This window comes from Sminthopsis crassicaudata, chromosome 3 (assembly GCF_048593235.1).
Source record: "Sminthopsis crassicaudata isolate SCR6 chromosome 3, ASM4859323v1, whole genome shotgun sequence".
Classification (NCBI taxonomy): Eukaryota; Metazoa; Chordata; class Mammalia; order Dasyuromorphia; family Dasyuridae; genus Sminthopsis; species Sminthopsis crassicaudata.
Window position 1 is genome coordinate 446938126 of NC_133619.1, and position 27828 is coordinate 446965953.

Genomic DNA, 27828 nt, shown 5'->3' on the forward strand with positions numbered 1-27828 from the left:
GAGGGCTTGTGATTTTTCTAGGACGGTGAGAATCCCAAATAATGCTCCTCCCCTTAATTCTCATCCTTGGGCAAAGAGCATTCTTATTTCATCCTTTAACGTTCTATTCTACAGCAGGAAGAAAATTCCCTGCTTCTCTTAGGAAGGAAAGTTCCAGTGGTATTTTGCAGCTTCTTCCAAGACACTTTTTTCTGCAATTATCATTGGTCACCATAACTTTCTCCTATTTTCTTTTAAACCCATTCCAGAATCCGGAATGGCTTAATGAAGCAGGAGGGACTCAGAAGTGCATTTTGTCAATTATCTATCAAATAACGAGGATATCTTTTCATCGAGCGTCAAGTTCTTTTCATGTAAAGTTTTCACTGCAGTAAGCAACAAGTCTCTATGGCAGCCTAGGGCCAGTCCCATTACAAATGCAAAATGCAAAATATGTTAAATTCAAGGGGGTTTCACTAAGCTTGCCTTACCTCAGTTCAGCTTCCCCCTGCCTAGCTCTCATCCTTCCATTAACTCTCTAAACATTATTCAGCGCCTTGTTAATAAGGCTTGCTAGGTACGACATCCTCTCAAATTTCTAGGAACTTAGATTCTAACAGATAAGACTAATCTAGTCCTGCACGGCGAAAAGAAGTTCCCCGTAGGTGTGGTGGTAAATATAGTACAAAGGAGATTGTAGTTCTCTTCACCAGCACTCTCAGACCATTCACTGAGAACTTGGCGGCCACCGCCCAGCACTGGAAGATGCAAAATAAAAGAGTTCAGCTAGGGAAGATGACTATGTGACACCAGGGTGCCGTGAGAAAACTGTTGCGGAGATGAAGAAGAGGGGAGGGGGCAAAAAGAAAGAAAAGCTACCGACCATAGTAAATTCACAGTCCACAGTAGCTTCCTTATCCGTCGTAGACTCCCTACTCACTGAAGGGCGGGGTTTTTTCCTAGTAGCACCTGAAAAGAGGGGGGCGCCTAGTCAGTGGGCGTCTGCGCAGATGCTCCTGCTTTTTTTTTTTTTTTTTTTTAAATTCAACAGAGCCAGATGACCTGAATCAGTCCAGGGCAGGCTGGCAGTTGCTGTTAGGAGTAGCCCCGGGCGCCTGCAGAGCGACAGGAATATAGAGTCTGAGAGGGAGCTGTGGTTAATGTGGCACTGAAGGCCCCACCTCTCCGCAGGCTAGACTCATTCAGGTGGAGGTGGCCGTGTGTGACTCACAGGCATGGTACCGAGTAAGTGTTTTTCTCCTACTCTTCTGATAAGTGGGTTGGGTAACTTTTACAGATTTGAAGGATGGGCAAAAACAAGATAAAATTTAAGAAGGATAAATAAGAGTTCATACTTATAGTCCAAATATTGAGACATGGTTTAATTCGCATTTTCCTGAAAAAGATTTTTCAATTTTACTAAAATACCCATATGAGGCAACATTATGATAAAGCAAGGGTACAAAATTAAATTAGACTATATATAGAAGGGGTGAAATGGATTCGTAGTTTGTCCTCTTTTAATACATCTGAAATAGTGTATTTAGCATTCGGTTTTGAGATCACCATTGATAGAATGGACCTATTGGATGAAACAAGTATTTTCTTATTGTGGGTGGAAATTAGTCATTCTATTAGTGTCTATTGAATGAATTGAAATATAATGGGTTTATAAAAGAGAATGTAGAAGATGGACCACACCCTAATAGAAGGGAAGCACAAATCATGATAATGAGATTACAGAGAAGTAAAAGAAGCAATTACCTAACTGGAACCAGCCAACACATTAAAAATAAATAAATAAATAAATAAATAAATACTCTGAAGTGAATTAGTAAATGTCTTCATTTTAAGAATCAAAATCCACTGGGGGGAGGTTTGAAAGAAGTAAGCATATTCATGGCTTAAAAATCACAGTGATCAAAACAACATATGTATTACCGCTAGTTTAGAGAGATTAATTCATAAAATAATAACCTGCTTAGGGAGTATGCTATGTATGCTATGGCTTCAGAAAGAGATGACTCAGAAAGCAAGGATAAATATTCCTACAGTTGGCCCACACAGATGAAGAAAATCTTTATACTTTTATAAATTTACAAATTGAGTTCTGCGTTTTTGTCTCATATGGTTTTCTTCCCCTTAAAACCCAGGTTTGGCTGAATTAATAACGATGTTTTTTTGCTTTAGGTAGACCAGGAGTTTTCTTCAGGAACATCTTTTAGAAGCCAGGCAGTGGCAACAGGAGAGTAAGAATGGAAATAATCTTGAGGAGCCTGAATTTTAGAGTTCATTGGCAGAATCTACTTTCAGATTTCCTAAGTATTTATTTGTCTTTTTCTCAAGAAGGACTGACAGGAAACTTATCCATAAAAGAAATAGTTGAAGTCAACAGGAATATTTAGTAGGAGGAAAAAGGATTTAAGGAAAGCCTCATAGTAGCTATCTTAAAATATTTAGTGGGCTGTCATCTGTCAGAGGTTTTAGACTGATTCTCTGCCCTTTGATAGAACTAGGGTGGGAGGACTTGCAAGGAAGAAAACTTGGAAGAAGTAGCATAATATAGAATTTAGCAATCTTGTTGAGGCATTGGGAAGATCTGGATGTAAATTCTGCTTCTGCCAAAAAAAGTTTGCAACCATGGACAAGTTACACAAACTCCCAATGCCTCCAATCAGTCCTTGAATGCTATACATTTCAGAAGAAGTCACCAATTTGGATCACTTATTCCAATCCTCAAATTTATATTTTCTCTCATAAATTCCTAATAAATAGAATTACTCTAAAATAAAATGAAATATGAGTTGCCTATTATTGGAAGTGTTCAATCAGAGACTGGTGAACTAGGTAAGCACTAGTTTATATGAAGATGAAAAGTAAACGACTATACAACCAAAAATTTGTAGAGAAGATTTTTATGTTAGGCAGGAGGTTGGAGTTTATGACTGCTGAGCTCCCTTTTAGCCCAATGTTTAATGTATATTAGGCTACCTGCCAGTACCTTTCAGATGCAGTTACTTATTAATCATGGAAGCAAAAGATTTAAATCTGGAAGAAGTCTATATCATCTATTACACTATTTTCATTCTATAGGTGAGGAATCTTTTGCCAAGGACAGTTCATGGACTTGTTCTAAACTAAAGTTTCTTAAACTATGCATCACAACCTCAAATGAGATCATGTAACTGAATGTGGGGATTATAAAACTATGATTTATTATCAGTAAATGTTTAATTTGTATACCTATTTTATATACTTGGGTTCATGTAAAAAAGTTCTTGGGAAAAAGGGATCACTAGTGGAAAATGTTTAAAAAGTCCTGTTCTAAACCACTTAGGAAGTCAGTTTCAGCTGAGATAACCTAAGATCATCTGACTATGGATCCATTTCTTCCACTCTAATGATTTCTCCTCATGTATACTTGTGCCCTCTTTTCATTCCTTTGCTACAGATACTGTATGGTCAACCCCCAAAAGAGATACAAAAATCTCAGACATGGCTAAAAGAGCAGAGAATAAACAATTATTTTCTATTCATGTTTAGCTTTATTATTGTTTCTTCATAGAAACATTCATTTTGTTTTGTTTTGTTTTTCCTGACAGGCTTCTAAGAGACTGAGAACAAAGAAAATATCAATTGGTATTTATATAATTCTTTAAAGTTTGCAAAATCAGTTTGTTTTTGTTTAGTCATGTCAGTTGTATCTGATTCTGTGGTCCCATTTAGCATTTTTTTTTTGGCAAAGATACTAGTACACTTTGCCATTTCTTTTTCCACTTTACAGATGATGAAATTGAGGCAAACAAGATAAGTACTTGCCTGGGTCACATAGGTAGTAAGTGAGTGAGCAAGTGAGGCTACACGTGAAGTCAGAAGAAGAGCCCAGGACTCTATTTACCATGCCAATTAGCTAACTCATCACCTATAGATTTTCTTATTTGAGCTAAATAGGAAAACTATGAGATAGGTAGAAATATGATTTTCCCAGCTTTCCTCATGAAGAAGCACATATTCAAAGGTTAAATGTTTGGAGTAGGGTCACACAGATAGTGAATGTCAGAAATTGGCATTTGAACTTATTTGAACTTACAATGGGACATCTAAGTTTAACAGTGGTTACAGCACTGGGCCAATAGTCAAGAACATATAAATTCAAATGCAATCTTAGACAACAACTAGATGTGTAATCCTGGGCAAGCCACTTAAACTAGTTTGCCTGAATTTCTTCATCTGTATAATAAGCCGAAGAAGAAAATAACAAAGCATTCCTCTGTCTTTGCCAAGAAAACTCCAAATGGGGTAGCAAAGTGTTGGACATGACTAGAATGACTAAAAAACGATTGATTACAAACACAATACTTTGCTAGATATGCAACAGTGTGGGATGAATTTCTTGGAAGTGAAGATTTGCATGTACTTTCAGAGTTAATTGAATGTGATCAGATTTAAGTATTCCCTTCAATATCATCCCTATTTTTTTCTGCATATGAATAACATTAAATATACATTTCATGTACCACCTTTGGAAAATAGCACTCTATTAACCAATTAATATTATGATTCTAGATAATGTATTTTAAATCAGTTGTGTCTGTGTGCTAATAATTTAAGTACAAATAAATCTCTCTGATTCCAAAGATTTGCTGTAGGAAATTTCTATCCAGATTTTATTGCTGACAGAAGACATTTATAATAAAAGCATAGATTTGGAGTTTGGAGTTATCCTGTTCCTCCTCCTTCCCATTTTACAGATGAGAAAATTGAGGCCTACAAAAGACAAATTCAACATTATAGTGGTAGGAAATAACAGAGCTGGATATGAACTCAGTTGTTGTTTTTTGTTGTTGTTGTTGTTTTTATTCTAAATTTAGCTATCTGTTCTACCTCATGGTATTGAATGCTATTTTTACATAGTTGGGATTTTTTGGAGTAAAAGAAAAATACTTCAAATATTTCAAAATATCAAAGAACTCTCTGTCTCTGCATATACAAACACATCCATATATGTGTGTATGTGTATACACATAAATACATACATATGTATAGCTGCACATATATTTCTATATATACATGTGTTTACATAGTTTAAGATTCAAAATAATTTATTAAAAATTTTCTGGATGTTAAAAATTGTTTTACAAACAAAATATGCTTTAGCTTTCTTTTGATTTAATCATGACAGTTAAAATGATAAAAGTAATCATAACTAATTGCAATTATTATGAATTATTAAATTAAAATGTGTTTTTTCCTGATATACACATTTTGTAATGATTTTTAATTCCTGATTTAAAAAAATGAAAAGGATAAATAATTCAGATATTATTTCATTATGAATACAGATGAGGGTATCTTAGTTTCATTTAAAAAGAAGGATAAATTTTTGTTTTTGTTTTTGTTTTTTGAACTGTGTTTTTTTTCTTTCTTTCTTTCTTTTTTTATTTAGAATTTTTTTTCCACAGTATATATGCATGAGTAATATTTTTAATAATATTATCCCTTATATTCATTTTTCCAAATTATCCCTTCCCTCCCTCCACTCCCTCCCCCTGATGACAGGCAATCCCATACATTTTACATGTGTTACAATGTAACCTAGATACAATATATGTGTGTAAATACCATTTTCTTATTGCACATTAAGTATTAGATTTCGAAGGTATAAGTATCCTGGGTACATAGACAGTAGTGCTAACAATTTACATTCACTTCCCAGTGTTCCTTCTCTGGGTGTAGTTATTTCTGTCCATCATTGATCAACTGGAAGTGAGTTGAATCTTCTTTATGTTGAAGATATCCACTTCCATCAGAATACATCTTCATACAGCATTGAAATGATCTTCTGGTTCTATTCATTTCACTCAGCATCAGTTGATGTAAGTCTCTCCAAGCCTCTCTGTATTCCTCCTGCTGGTCATTTCTTACAGAGAAATAATATTCCATAACCTTCATATACCATAATTTACCCAACCATTCTTCAATTGATGGGCATCCATTCATCTTCCAGTTTCTAGCTACAACAAAAAGAGCTTCCATAAACATTTTGGCACATACAGGTCCCTTTCCTCTCTTTAGTATTTCTTTGGGATATAAGCCCAATAGCAGCAATGCTGGGTCAAAGGGTATGCACAGTTTGATAACTTTTTGGGCATAGTTCCAAATTGCTCTCCAGAATGGCTGGATTCTTTCACAACTCCACCAACAATGTATCAGTGTCCCAGTTTTCCCACATCCCCCCCAACATTCATCATTATTTGTTCCTGTCATCTTAGCCAATCTGACAGGTATGTAGTGGTATCTCAGAGATGTCTTAATTTACATTTCTCTGATCAGTAGTGATTTGGAACACTCTTTCATATGAGTGGATATAGTTTCAATTTCATCATCTGAGAATTGTCTATTCATATCCTTTGACCATTTATCAATTGGAGAATGGTTTGATTTCTTATAAATTAGGGTCAGTTCTATAAATATTTTGCAAATGAGACCTTTGTCAGAACCTTTAACTTTAAAAATATTTTCCCAATTTGTTACTTCCCTTCTAATATTGTTTGCATTAGTATTGTTTGTACAGAAACTTTTTAGTTTGATGTAATCAAAATCTTCTATTTTGTGATCAATAATGCTCTCTAGTTCTCCTCTGGTCATAAATTCCTTCCTCCTCCACAGGTCTGAGAGGTAGACTATTTTCTGTTTCTCTAATCTATTTATTATCTCATTCTTTATGCCTAAGTCATGGACCTATTTTGATCTTATCTTGGTATATGGTATTAAGTGTGGATCCATATCTAATTTCTGCCATACTAATTTCCAGTTTTCCCAACAGTTTTTTCCAAATAATGAATTTTTATCCCTAATGTTGGTATCTTTGGGTTTGTCAAAGATTAGATTGCTATAGATGTACCCTTTTTTGTCCTTTGTATCTACTCTGTTCCACTGATCAACTAGTCTATTTCTTAGCCAATACCAAATGGTTTTGGTGACTGCTGCTATATAATATAGCTTTAGATCAAGTACACTTAGACCACCTTCCTCTGACTTTTTTTTTCATTAGTTCCCTTGCAATTCTCGACCTTTTATTCTTCCATATGAATTTTGTTGTTATTTTTTCTAGGTCATTAAAATAGTTTCTTGGGAGTCTGATTGGAATATCACTAAATAAATAGATTAGTTTGGGAAGTATTGTCATCTTTATTATATTTGCTCGGCCTATCCAAGAGCACTGAATGTCTTTCCAGTTATTTAAATCTGACTTTATTTTTGTGGCAAGTGTTTTGTAATTTTTCTCATATAATTCCTGACTATTTTTTGGTAGATGGATTCCCAAATACTTTATACTCTCAACATTTGTTTGGAATGGAATTTCTCTTTGTATCTCTTGCTGTTGCATTTTGTTGGTGATATATAAAAATGCTAAGGATTTATGTGGATTTATTTTGTATCCTGCCATTTTGCTAAAATTCTGAATTATTTCTAATAGCTTTTTAGCAGAGTCTTTGGGGTTCTCTAAGTATACCATCATGTCATCTGCAAAGAGTGATAGTTTGATTTCCTCATTTCCTACTCTAATTCCTTGAATCTCTTTCTCGGCTCTTATTTCTGAGGCTAGCATTTCTAGTACTATATTGAATAGTAATGGTGATTGTGGGCAACCTTGTTTCACTCCTGATCTTACTTAGAAAGTTTGCTGTTTATTTCTATTGCATATTATGCTTACTGACAGTTGTAAATATATGCTCCTGATTATTCTAAGGAATAGTCCATTTATTCCTATACTCTCAAGAGTTTTTAGTAGGAATGGATGTTGGATTTTGTCAAATGCTTTTTCTGCATCTATTGAGATGATCGATATGGTTTTTATTAATTTGATTATTAATATGGTCAATTATACTAATAATTTTCCTAATATTAAACAGCCCTGCATTCCTGGTATAAATCCTACTTGATCATATTGTATTATCCTGGGGATGATTTTCTGAAGTCTTTTTGCTAATATCTTATTTAAGATTTTAGCATCAATATTCATTAAGGAAATTGGTCTATAATTTTCTTTCTCAGTTTTCAATCGACCTGGTTTAGGTATCAGTACCATGTCTGTGTCATAAAAGGAGTTTGGTAGGACTCCTTCAATCCCTATTTTTTCAAATAGTTTACATAGCATTGGAGTTAGTTGTTCTTTAAATGTTTGGTAGAATTCACATGTAAATCCATCTGGTCCTGGGGATTTTTTCCTGGGGAGTTGATTAATAGCTTGTTCTATTTCTTTTTCTGAAATGGGACTATTTAAGCAATTTATCTCCTCCTCTGTTAATCTAGGAAGCCTATATTTTTGGAGGAAGTCATCCATTTCACTTAAGTTATCAAATTTATTGGTATAAAGTTGGGCAAAGTAACTCATTATTTCTCTAATTTCCTCTTCATTGGTGGAAAGATCCCCCTTTTCATTTGTAAGACTAACAATTTGATTTTCCTCTTTCTTTTTTCTGATCAGATTTACCAAAGGTTTATCTATTTTATTGGCTTTTTCATAAAACCAACTCTTGGTTTTATTTATTAATTCAATAGTTTTTTTACTTTCAATATTATTGATTTCTCCTTTTAATTTTTGTATTTCAAGTTTAATTTTTGGTTGGGGGTTTTTAATTTGGTCTTTTTCTAGCTTTTTAAGTTGCAGGCCCAATTCGTTAATCTTCTCTTTCTCTATTTTCTTCAAATAAGCCTCTAAAGATATAAAATTTCCCTTTATTACCGCTTTAGCTGTATCCCACAGATTTTGGTATGATGTCTCATCATTGTCATTATCTTGGGTGAAATTTTAATTGTTTCTATAATTTGCTGTTTCACCCAGTCATTCGTTAAGATGAGATTATTCAGTTTCCAATTACTTTTTGGTCTATTTACCCCTAACTTCTTACTGAATGTAGCTTTTATTGCATTGTGATCTGAGAAGAAGACATTTATTATTTCTGCCTTCCTACATTTAATTTTGAGATCTTTATGTCCTAATATATGGTCAATTTTTGTATAGGATCCATGAACTGCTGAGAAGAAAGTATATTCCTTTCTATTACCATTCAGTTTTCTCCAAAGGTCTATCATACCTAGTTTTTCTAATGTACTATGTACTTTTTAAATTTCTTTCTTATTTATTTTGTGGATGATTTGTCTAAATCTGAGAGTGCAAGGTTGAGATCTCCCACTATTATAGTTTTACTATCTATTTCTTCTTGCAATTCTCTTAACTTTTCCTTTAGAAAGTTAGATGCTATACCACTTGGTGCATATATGTTTAATATTTATATGGCTTCGTTCTTTATGCTACCTTTCAGCAGGATATAGTTTCCTTCCTTATCTCTTTTAATTAGATCAACTTCTGCTTTTGCTTGATCTGAGATAAGGATAGCTACCCCTGCTTTTTTGGCTTTACCTGAAGCATAATAGATTCTTCTCCAACCTTTTACCTTTACTCTGTATGTATCTCCCTGCTTTAAGTGTGTTTCCTGTAAACAACATATTGTAGGGTTCTGATTTTTGATCCAGTCTGCTATCTGTCGCCGTTTGATGGGAGAGTTCATCCCATTCACATTTACAGTTGAAATTACTAATTCTGTATTTCCTGCCATCATATTATCCCCAGATTATGTTTTTTCCCTTGACCCCCCTGAACCCCTTCCCCTATATTTAACTTATAGACCCCACTTGTGAAGCGCAGCCCTCCCTTTTTTAGTATCCCTCCCCACTCCCTCCAAGTCCCTTCCCTTATTCTCCTTTTCCTTTTCCCTTTTCCTCTCCCTCCTTTTAATGAGGTGAGAGAGAATTATCTGAAAAACAAATATGTCAATTATTTACTCTTTGAGCCTCTTCTGATAAGAGTAAGATTCACACAATGTTTCTCCCCCTCTCTAAATTCCCTCAGATATGGTGTATTTTCTATGCCTCTTCCTGGGATGTAGTTTCCCTCTTTTTATCACTCCTTCCCCTTTTTCTGATACTACCTCCTTCCCTTTACTACACCCCCCCCCTTTTTATATCAGTAAAATCAAATTATCCATGCATACTTTCTATATATCCACAACAGAGATACAGTTCTCAAGGGTTCTGTGTACCTTTTTCTGTTTCTCTTCAGTCTTGTGGATGTAGATCAAATTTTTTGTTTAAGTCTGGTTTTTTCCTTAGAAACATATGGAATTCCTCTATTTCATTGAATGACCATTTTCTTCCATGGAAAAAGATGCTAAACTTAGCTGGGTAGTTTATTCTTGGTTGCAATCTTTTGATCTTTTGCCTTTTGGAATATCAGGTTCCAGGCCCTTCTATCTTTTAATGTGGAGGCAGCCAGATCTTGTGCGACCCTTATTGCGGCCCCTTGATATTTAAATTGTTTTTTTCTAGCTGCTTGCAAGATTTTCTCCTTTGTGTGGTAATTCTGCAGCTTAGCCACAATATTCCCTGGTGTTATTTTTTTAGGGTCTATTTCAGAAGCAGTTTGATGAATTCTTTCCATGTCTATTTTCCCTTCTGTTTCTATTATCTCTGGACAGTTCTCTTTGATGATTTCCTGAAAAATAAAATCTAGGCTCTTTTTTTGGTCATAGTTTTCAGGAAGTCCAGTGATCCTCAGATTATCTCTCCTAGATCTATTTTCCAGGTCTATAGATTTTCCCAGTAATTATTTGACGTTATTCTCCAGCTTTTCTTTTTTTTTTTTTTCTTTTTTTTTTTTTTTTTTTTTTTTTTTGTTTTTGTTTTGTTTGACTGATTCTTGGGTTCTCAATGAATCATTAATTTCTATTTGTTCCATCCTGAATTTTAAGGAGTTATTTTCTTCATTCACAGTTTTTAGTTCTTTTTGTAAATTCCCAATTTCGTTTTTAAATGAATTATTTTGCTCTATTGAATTTTTTTCCATTTCCCTAATTTTTTTAGAGAATTATTTTCTTTTTCCAATTCAGAAATCCTATTTTCTTGAGACTTTTTTATCTTTTCCAATTCAGAAATCCTACTTTCCTGTGATTTTTTAACCTTTCCAATTCACAAATTTTGTTTCCCTGAATCTCCTGTGAATTCTTTATTTTTTCCAACTCCAATTTCAGAACCTTGTTATTCTCTATCATAGCTTCTCTTTCCTTTCCCCATTTTTCTTCAAACTCTCTTAATTTTTTTAATAGTCTCTTCTAGGAGAGAGTTATGTGATGGGGGCAGGAATCATTCCCCTTTAGGCTGTTATCTGCTGACTCTCTGCTGTTAACTTCCTTGGGTTAGATACCCGCTCTTTCTCTGTGTAGAAAGATTATTTTTCTTGGCTTTTTACTCATATTTAAAAACTCTTTTGGGGTCTGTCCCTGGGGTAGGAAATTATTTATTTATTTCTTTACCAGCTTCCTCCCAGACCGAATGGATGCAGCGGCTCCTGTGCCTGAGCTAAGAGAGAGCTCTGGGAGAGAGTTCCTCACCCTCTCCCTGGAAGTGCCTCAGAGGTGATTAGCACAGCAGTGCTTTGAGGGCGCTGTGTGTCATAGCAACTTTCCTGAGGTTTAAGACTGAACAGTAAAGGCGACACAAAGCCTATGGATCCCTGTGGGGCGTGGATGTCAGCAGCTGATGTGAAAGGCCCCTGCGCTCAAACTGGAAGTGTCTGCCCTGAAACTGTGGTCCCATTTTCAAAGGTTCTGCTTCTCTGGGACTTCTGCGGCTGAGTTCCACAGCCTCCAGCCAAGCCAGGCACTATGTGTTACCTTGGGCTGTGTCCACCTGCTTTTCAATCTCTTAACTACCCCCATGTGAAAGCCCAGACAGCCTAAGTCGGCCACACCCATAGTGCCGAGATCTGTTGAGTCACTTTCAGATTGGGGTGGTTCTAGTATCTGGTTTTATATTTTAAAGTGGCTTGATTTCTCTTCTGAACTGCTGTTTTATAAGTGGAGAAGAGCTAACAGCCTGTGTCAGATTCTTCTTCTATCTCAGTGGCTTCTCTGATCCCAGAGCCCTCCCCAGTGCAATCAGCACAGTGTGCCACCACCCAACCATCTGTGCTGGCCTTTCTTCTTCCTCCCCTGGGAACGACTTTTTCTGTTGAAACTCCAATTTCTCTTCAGCTGATAAGTCGTGCTTCCAGTCCTTGTGGTTTCTATCAGTCCAGTGCTATTTAGGAGGCTGATTTAACTAATTGGTAATGACGGAAGAAGGGAGCTCACAAAATCTCGTGTATCTTCTCCGCCATCTTGGCTCCTCCCCCAGGATACTTTTTGTAACCACCAGGTTGCAGGAGTGAAAAAAAATAAGTATAGTGGTCAATGTATTTTAAATGCTATTCATTTTATTTATTAAAAAAATTTGTGTTTGTATATCTAAAAGAAGTATTTTAATACGTTTGCCTGTTATGTCAGGCTTTCTTTCATGTAGCCTTTTGGAGGTGGAATCATTTCCTTGACATATGAATAAATGGAACTTTGTTATATTTTTCATTGATTTTTTAGTCAATAGTAAACTGATACTATACATTCTTAACTCAAAAATAGACATTCAATTAAAAATATTGAATGGATAAATACCATATCCCATAATTTCCTAGAAATTTTCTTGGTATAAACTGCCACTCAAATATAAAACCTGGTCTTCCTTCTGTTCCTTCCAAAATAATTGTCATCCAGCTAGTAGCCACAAAAGCTATTCTAGTTTGGGATTTCTCTTTCTTCACATTTGGGACTTCTTTCTCTTTCCTGACTTCCTCAGCATAAAATTTCCTTTTTCCCCCTTCTTTTCCTTCCCACATTTTCTGCTTTTCCATCATGTAAAGTGCCTCTCTTACCTCACTAGTTATCTCAGAATCTGTGCACCACTCCAGAGTCATTTCAAGGAGGCAGAACTTGCAACTGATATTGAGGAACAGAGAGAAACTCTATGTGTTTTCTCCTCAAAGTATTCCCTTACAGTCCCAATCTGGGCACCATAGCCCTTCATCTTCCAAACTGTCTTTCTTTTCACCTTCAAATCCCCTAGGCCCTGAGAGAAAAAGTGGCCAAAGCTTCTTTTCTTCTGAAATATAAATGTCCATTATCAAGAAACCAAATTAAAACCTAATATACATATATATATATACATATATATATGTATATATATGTATATATATGTATATATATATGTATATATGGGGAGGCTAGAGGGGGAAAAGTGAAGGAGTAAGAAGGAAGAAGAGAGAGGAGCCGGGAAATATTCCAGATGAGAGGAAATTTAGGGAAGACCTCTTTTTTCCCCCTGCTTGTTTCTCATTATCACTAGACCAAAAAACAAACAAACAAACAAAAACCAAGAAACAAAGACTTTCATATATTTTTTTAAAAATTGTCCATTTAATTCAAGGACTAAGTGAATGAAAGGACTGTTTTCAGATACACATTAGATTTAGTGATTTCTGAGGGACTTCCCTACTATGAAATTCTAGGATACTAAATAAATAAGAGAAAACCTCTGAGGCTGGTGAGAAGATAACCCATGTCATCAGCAATACAGCATGGTAACCAGATAAAATCCACTTAGATTAAAACAGACCCAGGCTCATATTTTACCTCATACACTTTATTGTTATTGTTCAGTCACTTTTAGTTCTATTTGACTCTTTATGACCCCATTTCATGTTTTCTTGGCAGAGATATTGTGATGATTTGTCATTTTCTTCTCCAGCTCAATTTGTAGATGAGGAAACTGAGGCAAATGGGGTTAACTGGTTTATCTGGGATCAACAGCTAGTAAGTTTCAGAGGCCAGAATTACATTCAGAGAGATTAGTTTTCCTGACTGCAGACTCCCCATTCTACCCACTATACCACCTATAATGTCAGTAATTTTTTAGCTGTGTGATTAGCAAATACTATAAACTTTCAGGGCTTCCATTTTCTCATCTATGAAATAAGTAGGTTGAACATACTAGCCTCCAAGATCCCTTCTAGTTTTAAATTTATGATCCTATCATCCAAAGGCAATAGGTAGTTACCATGTAGAGGGAAGTAGGCAAACCAATCCTAGGAGTCATGGAAGAGAATGAAAGGTGACTTAGTTGTAAGATTAAAATAAAGAAGAGTCCCTTAGTGGATGCCCTACTTGTAAACTCATAAAGGCTTAGATCTGGGGGAGTTTTCATTCCTCTTGTTAAAGATGAGGAAGGTGGTTTCTTTATACTCTATATTGGGTTTTATTTTCCTTTAAAATACTATTATACATGAAGGTCAGATTTAAAGGAATAGCACTTTATTATATAGGCTTTTGTGGACCGGCTGGATCATTTTACCATGAACTATAATATTTTTTTTATAAAAAACTGTTAGCTTATGAGTACTTTAAAGCCTCAATGACTTCATTCATGTGGACAACTCTTGATTATGCATATGATAATGTATGGGAGGACTGTAGTCCAAGATCTGTTATTGTAAAGATAGGATAATAATTTGCCATACTATATTTAAAGGGATAAATGAAGGTGGACATATAAAGTTTGGTGTCTACCAAAAGAATTCTTAATGACTTTTCACTGACTTTGTTTGGAAAAGAATTATGAAAGCTGTAACTTATAAGTTACTCTGTTATAATGTAATGTAACTCTGTTATGCTTCCCCCCCCCCCTTTCTCTTCTATAGGGATTAATGAATGGCAGAAAACAATTTTTTTTTGTTGGATTATATGTGCAATAATTTGAATGGAATGAATTTACTCACTTTCTCTGCTGACAACTTAAAAGAAAAGTTTGCCACTACTTGAATTATAGCCCAAAGAAGTGAGACAAAGACAAATATGGCTTTCCATGTTTATCTTTTGTTTAATTTTTTCTGTTTCCAAAGAGGTATATCGCATTTTGCCTACTGCTATGATTTTGCTATCTTATTTCTTTTTCCATTTCATTTATCCTTTCTAAGGATTCTTTATTCTTTGTATATTTGTATCCCTACCATTAAAGATTTTTATGTAAGTGTATGCTTGTGAAATTGATGTTGACGCCTTATCTCTTGTGCCTTGAAGCCTAATCAAGTTTCCCTCCTTATTTCTTTTTATATTTGTATTTATTGTATCCTTTTTAAAAATCATAATTGCTACCACTATATAAAAAAAACTCAGCTGAAGCATAACACATTTTGCTTTAGTTAATTTCAATTACATCTTTTTGAATTTCAAGTCTTTCTTTTATATAACATATTGGAAACTTTGCTTTCTAATATATTCTGCTGTTTTTTTTTAAATTATTAATGAATTTATCCCATAAACATTCAGTCAGGTGTGTTGAATGTTTACTTCTCATTATCTTCTTTTCATGTGCTTTTATTATTTCTTTGTGTCCACCTACCCCTTAGATTTTTTAAATAAATAAGTACTGAAGAGACAGAGTCCGTCCAACACTTGTGCCCCTATAAGTGAAACCGCCTATTTCCTCTTTGTTGTATCTTTTCTCTTCATCCACCCTCCTAATTCTAAAATTTCTCAATTTTCTCATTACCTTTAAATCCATCTTCCACATGTGATTGCATTGAATCTTCCTTTATATGGTTCAGAAATGCACACACACACACACACACACACACACACACACACACACACACGCACAACCACAAAATAGACTAAGTCTCAAGGATTTTCTGTTCTACCTCCACAGCACTTCCTTATTGATCAAGTACTTTCCATCTTAGTATGCAACTATATTATGCAATATTGATTTTTCTCTCATTTCTCCATCTTTCTTCCTCATTATAATCCCATGTCTCCCATTCCTTTCTTCTTCTCATTCCAGGGATTGTTGGAAGAGTATAGTAGTTATTCTTACATTACTTTTTATACTGGAATATGAACATTACCCCACAATTCTTTAACTAATTTTATGCTTTTCTTTTCTTTTTCTGTTTTGTTGAGATATTTTTGGGTTATTCTATTTATCTGGTTTCTTTTTTTTTAAATAATAACTTTTTTATTCTTAGAATATATACAAAGGCAGTTTTCAACATTCACCTTTGCAGTACCTTGTATTCTGAATTTTTCTCCTTCTCTTCCCCTCACTAATTCCCTAGACAGCAAGTAATCAAATATATTAAATGTGTATATTTCTTTTCTACATATTTCCACATTTATCATGCTGCATGAGAAAAATTGGATCAAAAGGGGGGAAAACAAGTAAACAATAACAAAAAAGGTGAAAATATTGTGACCCACAATCAGTTCTCATGGTCCTCTTTCTAGATGCAGATGGTTCTCCATCACAAATTTATTGGAATTTGCCTAAATCAATTATTGTTGAAAAGAGCCACATCAGTCAGAATTGATCATTGCATAATCTTGTTGTTGCTCTGTACAATATTCTTTTGGTTCTGCTCATTTCACTTAGCATCAATTCATGTAAGTCTCTCCAGGCCTTTCTGAAATCATCCAACTGATGGGTTTTTATAGGACAATAATATTCCATAACATTCATATATCATGACTTATTCATCCATTCTCCAAATGATGGTCGTTCACTCAGTTTCCAGTTCTTTGCCACAAAATATTTTTGCACAAGTAGGTACTTTTGCCTTTTTAATGATCTGTTTGCTGTACAGGTCCAGTAGAGACAGGGCTGAATCAAACTGGCATGCACAATTGTATATTCTTTTGGGCATAGTTCTAAATAGCTCTCAAAAATGTTGGATCAGTTAACAACTCCACCAACAATTTACTAATGCCCCAGTTTTCCCACATCCCTTCCAATATTTATAATATTTTCCTGTCATTTTAGCCAATCTGAAAGGTGTGTAGTGGTACCTTAGACTTGCCTTAATTTGCATTCCTCTGATTGATAATGATTTAGAATATTTTTTCACATGACTGGAAATGGTTTTAAATTCTTTCTCTGGAAATTGTCTCACATCCTTTCACCATTTGTCAGTTGGACAATGGCTTCAATTTGTCAGAAGGACAATGGCCTTATAAATTTGAGTCAGTTTTCTATAGATTTTATAAATGAGGCCTTTCTCAGAACTCTTCAATCTAAAAATTTTGTTACTGATTTTTCTGTTTCTCTTCTAATCTTGTATGCATTGGTTTTGTTTTCATGAAAACTTTTACATTTAATATAATCAAAATTATCCCTTTTACATTTTGGTATGTACTCTAGTTCTTTAGCTACGAATTCCTTCCTTCTACAGAGATTTGAGAGATAGACTATCCTTCGTTCTTCTAATTTGCTTATAGCATCATTCTTTATGTCTAAATCATGAACCCATTTCAACCTTATTTTGGTATAGGGTATCAGGTGTTGGACAATGCCTGGTTTTTGCCATACTGTTTTCTGGTTTTCCCAGCAATTTTTGTCAAATAATGAGTTCTTATCCCAGAAGCTGGGGCCTTTTGGTTTATCAAACACTAAAATACTAGACTCATTACTATTGTGTCTTGTCAACCTAAGCTATTCCATTGATCAACTATTCTATATTTCTTAGCCAGTCCAAAATGATTTTGATTACTGCTACTTTAAAATATAGTTTTAGGTCTGGCATAACTAGGCCACCTTCATTTGCATTTTTCATTATTTCCCTTTAAATTCTTGACCTCTTGTTTTTCAATATGAACTTTGTTATTATTTTTTTTAGCTTTGTGAAGTAATTTCTTGGCAGTTTTATTGTAATGACACTGAATAAGCAGATTAATTTAGCTAGAATTGTCATTTCTATTATGTAAGCTCAGCCTACCAATGAGCACTTGATATTTTTCTAATTGATTAGATCTGACTTTATTTGTGTGGAAAGTGTTTTGTAATTGTATTCATATAGTTCCTGACTTTCTCTTGGCAGGTAGACTCCCAAATATTTTATATTATCTACAGTTATTTTAAGTGAATTTTCTGTTTGTATCTCTTACTGCTGGACTTTGTTGGCAACATATAGAAATGCTAATAGAAATCAACAAAAAAGGTGGATTTATTTTGTATCCTGCAACTTTGCTAAAATTATTGTTTCTAGTAGTTTTTTAGATGACTTTCTAGGATTCTCTAAGTATACCATCATATCATCTGCAAAGAATGATAACTTGGTTTCCTCATTAACTACTCTAATTCCTTTCATTTCTTTTTTTTTTCTCCTATTGCTAAAGCTAACATTTCCATTACAATATAGAATAGTAATCATGATAGTGATCTTTTTGGGAATGGTTCTAGTTTATCCTTATTACATATGATGCTTATTGATGGTTTTAGATAGATACTACTGATCATTTTAACGAAAACTCCATTTATTTTTATGGTCTTTAATGTTTTTAAGAGGAATAGGTGTCAGATTTCGTGCAGTGCTTTTTCTGCATCTATTGAGTTAATCATATGATTTCTGTTACTTTGGTTATTGATATAGTTAATTATGCTAATAGTTTTACTAATATTGATCCAATCATTCATTCTTGGTATGACTCCTACTTCATCATGGTGTATCATCCTGGTGATAATTTACTGTAATCTCTTTGCTAATATTTTATTTAAGATTTTTGCATCAATATTCATTAAGGAAATTGGTCTATAATTTTCTTTGCCTTGACCCTGTCTGGTTTATTTATTTTTTTTAAATCAGCACCATATCTGTGTTAAAAAAGGAATTTGGTATGACTCCTTTTCCTATTTTTCAAAATGATTTGCATAATATTGGAATTAAGATTTTTTTAAATGTTTGGTAGCATTCACTTATAAATCTGTCTACTGGAGATTTTTTCTTAGGGAGTTGATTAATAGTTTGTTCAATTTTTTTTTAATGGGCTATTTAAATAACTTTTCCTCTGTTAATTTGGGCACTCTACATTTTTGTAAATATTCATTCTTTTCATTTAGATTACCAGATTTATTGGCATACAGTTCAGTAAAATAGCTCTTAATTATTGCTCCAATTTCCTCTTCATTGATGGAAAATTCACCCTTTTAATTCTTTATCTTAACAATTTTTCTTTCCTTTTTCTAATCAAATTAACCAAATATTTATATATTTTGTTGTTTTTTTTTTTCACAAAACCAACTATCATTTTTGTTTATTAGTTCAATAGTTTCCTTACTTTCAATTTTATTAATCTCTTTTATTTTCAGAATTTCAAATTTGGTATTTAATTGGGAGTTTTTAATTTGTTCTTTTCCAGATTTTCTATATTTCCAATTCATTGATCTTCTCTTTCTCTATTTTATTCAAGTAAGCATCTAGAAATATAAAATTTCCCATAAGAACTGCTTTGGCTGCATCTCATAATTTTTGGTACTTTGCTTGCTTCTTTTATAGCAGAAAGGCATGATTAATATAAGTCAGTTCCTTCAGCTGTATGCCTGTTCTTGACCTTGCCAATGATCAAATCAAAGTTGATAACTTAAAAACTTTGATTCTAAGCATACTCTCATTCTTCTTTTTCATCATTTAACTATCATTACTTTAGGAGAAGAGTAGCGCTCCACAGGACTGAGGGCCATATTGTATTTTTATCTGTTGTGATATATTTATTTTATCTGTTATCATAAACTATTATGACCAAAAAAGTGATCATCAAGTGACCAGCAGAATTGTTAGATACTTTGTCTGTTCTTATCTAAGATGGTCCTTGTCAGAACCCAAGGCATATCCAGTATAAGAGGCTTTCCCGCATAACCTTTGAAAACTAAATTCAAATAAAGCATCAGAATAGGGCTTTATGGAGCTTGTGTACATATCATCTAAAATTAAGACTACTGCCTTATTCTCTAGTCAGTACTTTCTTCTTATCTATCTTTTAGAATTTCATATTGTGTATTAGTCATTTTTTCTTCATTAAATTCTTGCCATCAGTGTTTTGCCATCAGATGACTTCAATATATTTTTTCACATAATTAAAAAAGGGATATGATGTCCCAGTTTTGAGTAAAATAGTATTGCTTTTGAGAATTTCTGTGTAAACAAATAATATTTTAGATGAAAACCAATGACTTTGCCTTAAGCTATATTAAGTTTATATAGAAAATGAATGGGTAAATGTTAGGATTACTAGGTGAGAACTCAGGTTGTCTGGATAGTGACAAGGTGAGAATTCAAGTTTTCTGGACAATTACAAGGTGAGAACTCAGGTTGACTTGATAGAAGGAGCAAGCTCATTGGCTGAAGTGGTTCTTCCCAGAAGCTCTTGCATTATCCCACACCCATTCTCTGGGAGAATAAAAGAGAGGACACCCAGAGATAGAAGAAGACTCTGCATTGCATCAGGCTTGACGGGGCTCTCTGCAGGAAGGGAAGTCACTTCTCTGGACAAGAGTTAACAGCAACTGCCTTGAGACAACGGTTCGTTACAGGAAGAAGAATCTGTCATAGAGATTTGAGTAGAAGACACAGCAGATCTCTTCCCAGAGAGTGATCCGGCAGCTTCTAGAGACGACAGCTCGCTACAATTGGCGTCCACACGTGGGGCAAGGACTTTTGCTTATCCTGAGAAGAGGAGCTAGACCAGACCTTCGCAATTTGGCGCCCGAACAGGGACAGACACGGTCCTGATTCCAGTGGAAAAGCTTCTGATCTAGATCTCAGTCTCTCTGACCCAGAACCGTGAGTAACGAGGAAACTTTGTTAAAGATTAAGTGAGTGTGCTAATAGATAAATAAGGAACTTAACTTGTTAAGGGCTAAATCTCTTATAGCTGAAATGGGGCAGATGTTAGCTATATTCAATCCCTGGACCTCAGCTGACTCAACCCCAGCCCCAGAAGCAACCTCAGCTCCACCCCCATTCAGGAGTGGTACTATAGAGAGTATAATCAAGATAATTGAGGAGCAGAGTTTACTTGTAACCTGGGTACAGATTGCTAAACTCTTGGCTGCATTAAGACGCACATCCCCTTGGTTCTTAGAGGAAGAAAAGATAGATGTAGATAAATGGAAGCTAGTGGGATATGAAATGAAAAAATTTCATGCAAAAAATGGGCCTCGTTCAATTTCTGCAGAAGTATTTTATATCTACAACATAGTTCAATTAGCCTTAAACTATCAATCAAGTTGTAGGAGAAGGAAAAGTTCTAAAAATGAACAGAGGAGGAAGTGTGAGGAAAAAAGGAAAGATCAAGATCTTTCCCTAGAGCAAGATGATTTAAATGAGGAATTATGGTATGATTCTCTTGAAGAAGCTTCAACCCTGCCTAGAGAACAGATTATTGACAGGCCCACATCAACCCCACCTTCAGAGATGGAGGAAGAAAGAGGGGAAGAGGCAGAAACATAAACAGAATTGCCTGTGAAGCAGCCTAAGCCTATGACAAGATTAGAAAAAGCATTGGTTAAAGCTAAGAGAGAAGGACAGGATATAAGTGATTTTATACATGCATATCCTGTGATTGAAGAGATTGACTCTGTAGATAAAAAAAGGAGAAGATATACACCTTTAGATTTGAATAAAATTAAGGATTTGAAAAAAGGTTGTACCCTTTATGGGGCTACATCAGCTTATGTCAAAATGTTACTAGATGGTTTGTCTTATGAAGTCCTATCCCTGAATGATTGGAAATCCATAGCAAGGACATGTCTGGAACCTGGAGAAAATTTATTATGGCTTGCAGAATTTCATGAATTATGTAAAATTCAAGTCAGATGCAATTTGGAAATAGGAGTTAACACACAATTCACTTTTAAGCACTTAGCTGGTGAAGGTCAGTATGGAGAGAATTCGGAACAGATTAATTATACCATGACAATATATGAACAAATTGCTAAGGCTGCAATAAAAGCTTGGGGTGTCCTTCCTGGACAGAAAGATCGTGGAGAGGCTTTCACTAAAATACAGCAAGGTCCCAATGAACCTTTTGCAGATTTTGTGGGATGTTTGCAAACTGCTGTCAAAAGAACTATTGGAGAAAATTCAGCTACAGAAATAATGACCAGACATCTGGCTAAGGAAAATGCCAATGAGATTTGCAAAAGAATTATATGGGGATTAGACAAAGATGCTCCTTTAGAGGAGATCATAAGATGCTGTGCTACAGTGGAAACAAATGCTTTTTACACCCGGACAATGATGAATGTGGAAAGGCAGGGTCCCTCCTGGCAAGGGACTTCTAGAGAAACTCGGCGATGTTTTCAATGTGGAAAAATTGGACATCTAAGAGCTCAGTGTAGGTATGGAGATACAGTGAGAAGACAGGGTGAAAGAAGACCTAAAACCCCATGTCCAAAATGCAACAGAGGACTCCATTGGGCATCGGAGTGTAGAATAATTCAGGGAAATGGGATGAGGGGCCCAGGTCCAGGGCCCCAGGCAAAAAAGACTTGGGGCATGATGGCAGCTGATGTTACACCCAAAGAGCCTTTAGAAGGTCAGGACTCTGATTTGATCAACCAGCAGGAATCATTGGACTTCCTCACACAAGATGAGACTAATGGACAATGGACTTATGGACATTTATAAATTTTCAATTTATGATTATTTGATTATGTTATTTGTTATATACTTCTAGCATGTGTTATGTTACTATGTTACTATGTGCTTATGTAATTTATGTAATTATGTGTAATACCTTCCATATTGATGGATTTATGTTTCAAGGTCATGACTGTCCTATGTTCTAAATCAAAAGAAAGGGGGAGATGTTAGGATTACTAGGTGAGAACTCAGGTTGTCTGGATAGTGACAAGGTGAGAATTCAAGTTTTCTGGACAATTACAAGGTGAGAACTCAGGTTGACTTGATAGAAGGAGCAAGCTCATTGGCTGAAGTGGTTCTTCCCAGAAGCCCTTGCATTATCCCACACCCATTCTCTGGGAGAATAAAAGAGAGGACACCCAGAGATAGAAGAAGACTCTGCATTGCATCAGGCTTGACGGGGCTCTCTGCAGGAAGGGAAGTCACTTCTCTGGACAAGAGTTAACAGCAACTGCCTTGAGACAACGGTTCGTTACAGGAAGAAGAATCTGTCGTAGAGATTTGAGTAGAAGACACAGCAGATCTCTTCCCAGAGAGTGATCCGGCAGCTTCTAGAGATGACAGCTCGCTACAGGTAAATGTACCATTGTCACTGAGACCAAATATACATATATATATATATATATATATATATATATATATATATATATATATATATATATATATGTATATTGTGTTAGCTTTTTTCGGAGGCAATCTGGGTAAAATGACTTGCCCCACAATCACACTGCTAGTAAGTGTCTGAGACCTCATTTGACTCAATATCCTCATTATTACAGGGCTAGTATTCTAGGTACAGTGTCTCCTAATTGGCCCTTTGCATTAACTTTTTAAGTTAAAAATGTGTCCAAATGCATGTGCTCTCACTGTTAATATCCTCTCCAGTGATAACAACCCTTCAATATTTGTTCATCCTGAGTTATTTTAAACCACATCTTTCCATAAACTTTCTCAGGGATTATGAATGTACTTGGGTCCTTCCTTATTCATTTTGCCTTATGGGGATACCATGGAAATATTCAATACATCCACAAATTATGCCTTGCTTTTGTACCATGATCAAAAATGCATCCAGCTGGCAGAATATGCTCTGTAGAGTATGGTCACTACCATGGCAATAGTATATCCAAAAAGTCTGAGGGGCACTGATTTCTCTTGAGTTAGCTTTTTTGATCAAACTTTTCTTTGGTGAAGTTCTTATTTACAATTTTGCTATTAAAATATTAACTGATAAATAACCATTAAAGATATACTTGCAAAATGAATTATCATTTCACAAGTCCTTAGGTTCTTATCCAATACCAAACATACTAGTAGAGAAATTAGATTAAAAATAATAGAAGGGTAACATTATCTTCAATGAAAATGTTAATAATATTAGAAGGTAATAGAACAATAGAAGAGTAACATCATCTTCACTGAAAATGCTAATAATGTTAGAAGGGATCATAGGTCAAAAATTTGACAGTATCTTACAGGCCATCTGTTACAAACCTCTTACTTTACAGAGGCAAAAATTGAAGTCCAGAAAGTTAAGTGACCTATCCAAATTTACATAGGTCATAATTATCAAAAGTTGGAATTCTTTACCCAAGTTTTCTGACTTATATGCCTAAACTTTTTGATAATATAGTCTCAGAGTCAGAAAACTGAATCCTATAGCTATTCAACTTCTGATTTCTAATTCAAACCCTTATTTCATAGATGATTAAGAATAAATAAGCAGGGTTAACATTTTAATTCAGTTTTAATGATTCTTCAAACAAAATTTTACTTTGTAAAGAACTACATTTTATTATCATCATTAGCTCCCTTTTCCAAAGTTCTTTAGTGCCTACCTTAACCATAATGTTTTGTTTATATTTTTACCATATTATATTGTAATCCCCTTGAAGCAGGGATATTTGTATATGGATGAATGTATCTGACTCCATATTCAGTAACTAACATGAAGGTTCTACACTTAATAGCCATGTAATTAATGATATGAAGCCTTAGACACAGTAAATGTTTAAAAACTTTTTTTGCTTGCAGCACATTACTAGGCTCCATTTAAACAGGAATAAGGCATTTTTAAGCATAATGGGCCAGCGGTGATTAATGTTCATTAGCTGTACATTCAGTTTAAAGATTTTAACACCTCAAAATACATTTTGCCTTTCTATACATTCTTACCATCTCCAACGCTAGAAATATTTCAATCTCTACCTGCTCATAGGAAAGACTGATGATCCACTGGAGAATTGTTTGGCAGAATTGCTTCATTCTAATCTCAAAGTCAGGAAATAAATTAGAGAATTATGCTGTGTCAGAGGAAGAGCTTTCATATCGGGTAGCTGGAACTTATACAGTAACATCCATTAGATAAAATGATTAAATATACATTAGTCATTTGGCAGAAGAGACATGAAGGTACTGCAGTCATGTCATCATTTGAGCATTCTGTTGGTAAAGAAGCATAATTTTTGTCTTTTAACATTTATTGGAATCATTTGCTTCAGCATGCATTGGGAAAACATTATCCTGTAATGAAATTTTGTTTAAATTACTTTGGGAACAAATGTCTATAAGATTTTGGTTTATAATGAGGGTCTCTTTGAGCCCTAGTGACTATTGAAAGAGGCTAGACTCAAATCCAGATGAGCTAATGGTTAATAACATCTGCTAAATTGCTGATCAGTTAGCAGGTAGGCAAATGAATAAAATGTACCCTTGCCACCAACAAAGAACCAAGCAGTGAATACATATGGAAACATTTTCTTTTTCTTCTTTCTTTCTTTTTTTTTTTTTCTTGAGATAATTGGGATTAAGTATCTTGCCCAGGGTCACACAGATAGGAAGTGTTAAGTATCTGAGACTAGATTTGAACTTAGTTCCTCCTGACTTCAGGGCTGGGGCTCTATAAACTGAACCACCAAGTTTCCCCCAAACATTTTCTTTTTTTTTAAATAGTTTTTATTTACCAGATATATGCATGGGTAATTTTACAACATTGACAATTGCCAAAACTTTTGTTCTAATTTTTCCCCTCCTCCCCTCCTCCCAGATGGCAGGTTGACCAATACATGTTAAATATGTTAAGAGTATAAATTAAATACAATATATGTATACATCTCCAACAGTTGTTTTGCTGTACAAAAATAATCGGACTTTGAAATAGTATACAATTAGCCTGTGAAGAAAATACAAAATGCAGGCGGACAAAAATAGAGGGATTGGGAATTCTATTTAGTGGTTCATAGCCATCTCCCAGAGTTCTTTTGCTGGGTGTAGCTGAAGCAGTTCATTACTACTCTATTGGAACTGATTTGGTTCATCTCATTGTTGAAAATGGCCACATCCATCAGAACTGATCATCATATAGTATTGTTGTTGAATTATACAGTAGTCTCCTGGTCCTACTCATTTCACTCAGCATCAGTTCATGCAAGTCTCTCCAGGCCTTTCTGAAATAATCCTGTTGGTCATTTCTTACAGAACAATAACATTTTCTTTTTAAAAGAAACCTCAAAAGGTATCTCAAAACCTAGAAAGTATAAGAATAAAATTTTGCTGATCTTCATACTTGGTGATCTGTCACAATTAAGGGCAGCTAGATGGTGCAGTAGATAGAATACCAAACCTGAAGTCAGTAGGAACTGAGTTTAAATCTGGCCTCAGACACTTAACACTTCCTAACTATGTGACTCTAAGCAAATTAACCCAAATTTACTCAGGGAAAAGAAGAATGTGTCATATTTGACTTCTTATTTGAAGCATATCTTAATTAGCTAACCATGAATTCTTTATTACTGTATTTTAAAAATAGATCTAGAGAGCATTTCTAGGGCTTACAAAGTTATGCACATGAAGTAGAAGACTTTCAGAGCAATTGGTAGATAATGGTAGATAATTATTATTATGGATTTTTAAAAGGAGCTTTATAACAGTCATATTTGGAAAGCTGACTATTAGATAAGATTATGTCTGAAAATGAATTGTGACTTTCTGTACTGCAGTCTAAAACTATTAACCAATAATAGAGCACCTCTGGTAGGGGCTTAAGACCTGCAAATCTGAGCAAAAGACTTTAAAATATGATTGATAGAGCAGAGTATCTGGTAAATAAAAAAGACAATGAAAAGTAAAGAGCGAGCTCATAATTTATATATTATATATTTATATTTAAGAAGTTAGCAATAAAATTTATACTTTTAGATGTCTACACAAAAATAGGAGTTATGAATAAAATTTGGTTAAATATAAGATTAAATGTGGCTAAGATTTATCTTCAAATATATTAGTTACAAAACTCATTTCTAGAATATGGTGAGAGATTTGTATACCCTATTCAGAATAATAGATAAAAACCAGAAGAATAACTGTAGATATTAAGAATACTTAGGTGAAGAAACCCAGAAAACAAAAGTAAGAATTATTTTGGAAATGATTTGTGTTAGGAGTAATAGAAGAAGGGATGTGGCAATATTTTTGAAAAAACTACACTTCTGCTCATCTGAATGGAAGGAAATTATTCTAATGTACATTAGAAGTCCTATGTGGTTCTACATGGGAACTATATTTATCCAAATATCCATAGCTCTTTATTTGGCAAAAGAAGAAGTGACATATTCTTAGTTTGTCTTAATAATGATGTCATTCTTCATAAGAGAATCAAGACTGCTACCTGATATATTAAATAATAATCGAATACTAAATACATTTATACATATATATGTTCTAGTCCTTTGCTTTGTAGTTCTTTCTATATCAATGTCTTTTTCAAAAGCTTAATCTACATTTGTTAATATAATAGTATAACTATGGATGCTTTTGTTTTTTTAATATGATTATAATAATTGTGTCCTCAATGTGGAATTAGCATTGCATCCCATGAAAAAATTCAAGATAAGGTCTTTTTGATTTTTTTGACAAATTGTTATGTTTTACCAGGATTTTATTTTAAACTTAGAAGATCATAATAATATTCCAAGTTTAAATAGTGAAAGTATAATCATCCTTAAAACAAGATTGATTTTTAAGAATTGTTGCGGTAAGCATAGCTTGTTATTCAATTTTGATGGCAAAGGAAATGAAGACAAACTGGTAGAATAAAGATAAAGATTCACCTAAGCTCTCCCAAATTTCCATGTAAACAATTTTAAAATATATTCCAAATAAAAATTTAGATCAGCAAAACAAAGGAAAAAAAGTTGGGACAAAACTATTTTCATTGCAGTATAATTTAAGAGATTCACAGTAAAGGTCTTTCTCAGTGATGTAATGGGTCATATTTGGACCTAATGCAAACCTTGGAGGCAATTCATCAGAAATGATGCCATAATCTTTGAGAGCTCTCAAGCCAAGAAAAGTAAGTGGGTTGGATAACCAGAGATTACAGGGCATATTTTTCTAGCACTCTGTTCATGACTGTCACATTACTTATCCACAGTTTTGGGTCGCACTCT

The 27828-nt window shown here is 34.3% G+C and overlaps 1 protein-coding gene across 1 annotated transcript in view; it reads left to right on the forward strand.

The window, feature by feature from the left end:
- Positions 1-1054: 1054 nt before the first annotated feature.
- Positions 1055-27828, forward strand: part of LOC141562902 (sodium channel protein type 9 subunit alpha-like) — a 157053-nt gene continuing 130279 nt past the window's right edge. The window contains 1 exon segment of the mRNA XM_074303210.1: positions 1055-1224. The gene's annotated coding sequence lies outside the window, so the exon portion shown is untranslated.